Source organism: Salvia miltiorrhiza, chromosome 6, assembly GCF_028751815.1.
Source record: "Salvia miltiorrhiza cultivar Shanhuang (shh) chromosome 6, IMPLAD_Smil_shh, whole genome shotgun sequence".
Taxonomy (NCBI): Eukaryota; Viridiplantae; Streptophyta; class Magnoliopsida; order Lamiales; family Lamiaceae; genus Salvia; species Salvia miltiorrhiza.
The window spans coordinates 43353602-43357784 of record NC_080392.1 but is presented as its reverse complement, the minus strand read 5'-3'; the positions used below and the strand labels follow the sequence as shown (position 1 = coordinate 43357784).

Below are 4183 nucleotides of genomic sequence, written 5' to 3'. Positions count from 1 at the left end.
TATATATATATATATATATATATATATATATATATTAGTGAGACCCCCTATTTTTCGTGTAACATGAGTACAATGAATAAGACAATAATGCTAATGAACAAAACGTATATCTAATAAACAAGATGTATATACTGATGAAAAATAAAATTTAAAAAATTCGTAATGAATAAGACATATATACTGATGAACAGGGCCGTATATACTGATGAACAATGCATTATATACTGATGAATAACAAAATTTAAAATATTCTGCTCTCTCCAGGATTCGAACCCTACGAAAAAAAATCACTCTCCAGATACAATATCGGCCATAGGATTGATAAAATAAATGCACCAGATCGTGCCCTAGATCTCACTAAAATTAGGGGGTCTCATTGGAGCGGCCCCCTATATATATATATTTCATCATTGTTTGTTATTATCTCATGAATTCTCACATGACGTATAATTTATTGAGAATTTATAAAGAGGTTCTCTAATTTTTTATTTTTTTTTATTAAAATAGATGAATTTGACTTGATCCAAGTTGGGACATAAGAAATTTATTAGTTCATAGAGTTGATTAATTTATTGAGTATTATTTTAAAAATGATATACTTATTTTAAAAAGGGTTACTATAGTTGTAGAATTAAATAGATCAAATTATTAATTGAAAAATTAAATATAATAAATATTATAACATTAATTATGTGTACAACATACACTCTTTTTGCTAGTATATATTAAATATATTTAGTCTAATATCTACATAGTTAAGCTCATAGCCTAGTCCAAACTTTCAGAAATAGATAAAAAATATTTCAAAATAATAATTAAAATTAATTTATTTTTGCAGAAGATGGATTAATTTTTTAAAAAACATGTAGAGGTACGTAGTTTTTATGTAATTTCAATGTATCTGTTATTGAATCAATAGAAAGAAAATAATTATCAAATTATAATCTTAAATTCGTTAAGATTTACTTAAACATAAAAATGAACTGTACGAACTGCCTGAAAAACTTTAGCTCGGGTGTGGTCGTGCAATACCTTCAAGTTCAGCCTCCCTATCAGCAAATCCTAGATCCGCCTATACTCAGCCCCACCTCCATCTTCGATCACACACACTACCCATCCCTCGATCTTTTTTTTTTTTTTTTTTTATATCAAAAAATGTGTGTCCATACCTCGATCTCATATCACTCTCTGTTTGCCTTTTAATTTAATCTAACGCCATTGACCTGCTGCAAAGACTTGCAAGTCTTTGGCACCACCTTCTATCCTTCTCCATTTCCAAGCACTGCAATATTTTAACTGCCTTAAAATGCTAAACAACTAAAGCTCTTTCTCACTAAAACGATGATGATGTCCCATGCTCTTTACCTGTTGTTGCTCATATCTATATTTTCACTCACCAGCGCCTCCACGCCGGCGCCGGCGTACAACGCCACGGACTTGATCCTCCTCAACTGCGGCGCGTCGGATATCACGAACGACACCATCAGCCACCGGAGTTGGGACGGCGACGAGCGTTCCAAATACGTGCCATCAAACGCCGCCTCCATATCTTCCGCCTCCGAAGCTTCCACCATGGACCCTTCGGTTTTCGAAGTCCCTTACAAGACTGCTCGAGTCTTCCATTCCCCTTTCACATACACTTTCCCCCTCACTCAAGGCCAGAAATTCCTCCGCCTTTACTTCCACCCCAACGTCTACTCCCACTACAACACTTCTCAATCAGTTTTCTCTCTCTTTGCAAATGATTTCACTTTATTAAGCAACTTCAGCGCCTTTCTTTATTCCAAGTACAATTCACTTCCCTCTTTCCACAAAGAGTTCATCATTAACATCGACCAACAGCAGCAGAGACTGAGACTAACATTCTTCCCGAATCCAAATTCCTTTGCTTTCGTCAACGGGATTGAAATCGTTTCAGGTCCGGATAAACTCTTCTTCAAGGGGAACGATGTGCCAATCAAGGACGTATATCTCAAAGGCGTGACGTATCTGCAAAACAATACGGCTTTGGAAAATCTCTACCGCCTCAATGTTGGCGGCGCCGCCGTCGGAATTTCAGATGACAGCGGCATGTTCCGGGGGTGGTCCCCAGATGATGGTTTCATATTCGGAGCGGACTACGGTTACACGCCTCACCTCGAGAATACTGAGATCAAGTACACGCCGGAAACCCCTCCTTACAGCGCGCCGCCGATCGTGTACACGTCTGCGAGAGTGATGGCGAACACCAGCATAAGCCTGGAGTGGGGATTCTCTGTGGATTCTGGGTTTTACTATCTCCTCAGACTCCATTTCTGCGAGTTCACGCTCGACGTCACCAAGCAAAACCAGAGGGTGTTCACCGTTGCAATCAATAATCAGACGGCTGAGATCGATTTCGACGTCATTACTTGGGCAGGCGGCCCTGATATCCCCATCTTCAGAGACTATCTAACATGGGTTCCCGACGACGGCACGGAAAGCAAGACCTGCGGCTTTCTTTGTTTCCGGCGCTTGATGCAATTCCGATGTATGAGAGCGCTCTGTTGAACGGGTTAGAAATATTTAAACAAAGTGATGCGAAACGAAGCCTTGCAGCCGTCAACCCGGAGCTCACGCTGCCGCCGCGGAAGAGAAAGAGTGGAGGATCTTCTATAATTTACGCTGTTACTGGGAGTGTAGCCGGAGTTCTTGCGGTGGTTACAGCCATTGGCTTCTTGATCTTCCGGCGGCGGCCGAAAATGAAGGACTCGGCGACGAGCGTCGCCAAGTCATCGACGGGTCAAGCTGGTCCACCGCCAGAACTAGCGGATCATCAGCTGCCATCTCCCTGCCTTCCGATCTCTACAGATACTTCTCCTTCGACGACATCAAAACCGCCACCCGCAACTTCGACCACAACTTCGTCATCGGCAGGGGCTTCGGCAACGTCTACAAAGGCCTCATCGACAACGCCACCACCACCGTCGCGATCAAGAGGCTCAACCCCTCCTCCAGCCAAGGCGCCCGCGAGTTCCTCACCGAGATCGAGATGCTCTCCAAGCTCCGCCACCTCCACCTGGTCTCCCTCATCGGCTACTGCGACGACAACAGCGAGATGATCCTCGTCTACGACTACATGGCCCACGGCTCCCTCCGCGACCACATCATCAACAACTCCGAGAATTCACCATTAACGTGGAAGCAGCGCCTCCAAATTTCCATGGGCGCTGCAAAAGGACTGCAATATCTCCACAGCGGCACCAAGCACGCCATCATCCACTGCGACGTCAAGTCCACCAACATCCTTCTCGACCACAACTGGGTGGCCAAGATTTCAGATTTCGGGCTCTCCAAAAAGGGAGACTCGAACGATTCCTTCACGCACATCAGCACCAACGTCAAAGGCACCTTCGGCTACTTGGATCCCAAATACCTTTCAACTAATCAGTTGACCAGAAAATCCGATGTGTACGCATTTGGAGTGGTTCTCTTCGAACTTCTCTCTGGAAGGCCTGCCATGGATGTGAGGCTCGACGAGGAGCAACATAGCCTGGCCGGATGGGCTCGATTTTGTGTGCGTGAAGGGCAAGTGGATCGACTCATCGACACAAACCTCGCGGGGCAGATTTCAGCAGCTTGTTTGAATGTATTTGTTGGAATAGCAGGGAGATGCATACACATTCAGCCACTAGAGAGGCCTACTATGGCAGATGTGGTGATGGGCCTCGAATTAGCGCTCGCGTTACAGATGGAAGATGAGAATCATGGAAGTCAAGTGATTATTTCTATGGAAGACATAACTGATCACTCTCAACAAGAATCTGCAGCACCACAAACAATCAAAGTGAAGTGTGAATTAGAAGAGACAAAATTAAAATAACAAGTAGTTTTTGTCGATCAACATCGATAGGTAGTCTTGCCAAGTGACAAATGTATGTCAGTTTAGATTTGTTTTCTCTATATTTTGGGGCCTCGAATTCGCATTGCAGCTTTGTGTAAGTAGTAAAATGAGCAGTAAGTTGTTTCAGCTTACCAGATGTATCAGCCTAGCTGGTGTTTCAATCTGACGGGTTTTTTAGCTCATCATTCAACGTTCATTTCCTGCGGCTCTGATTAGATTTCTAGTTGTATATGTAAAACTATACGATTTGGATCAGTCTAAACTCTCCTCCGCAATCAAGATCAACGATAACAGAAAGAACAATGACAAAAGGGATTTAGG

At 43.1% G+C, this 4183-nt stretch overlaps 1 pseudogene; it reads left to right on the top strand.

The window, feature by feature from the left end:
• The first annotated feature begins 1307 nt into the window (after positions 1–1307).
• On the top strand, positions 1308–3841 carry LOC130991001 (receptor-like protein kinase FERONIA; annotated as a pseudogene).
• Positions 3842–4183: the final 342 nt, after the last annotated feature.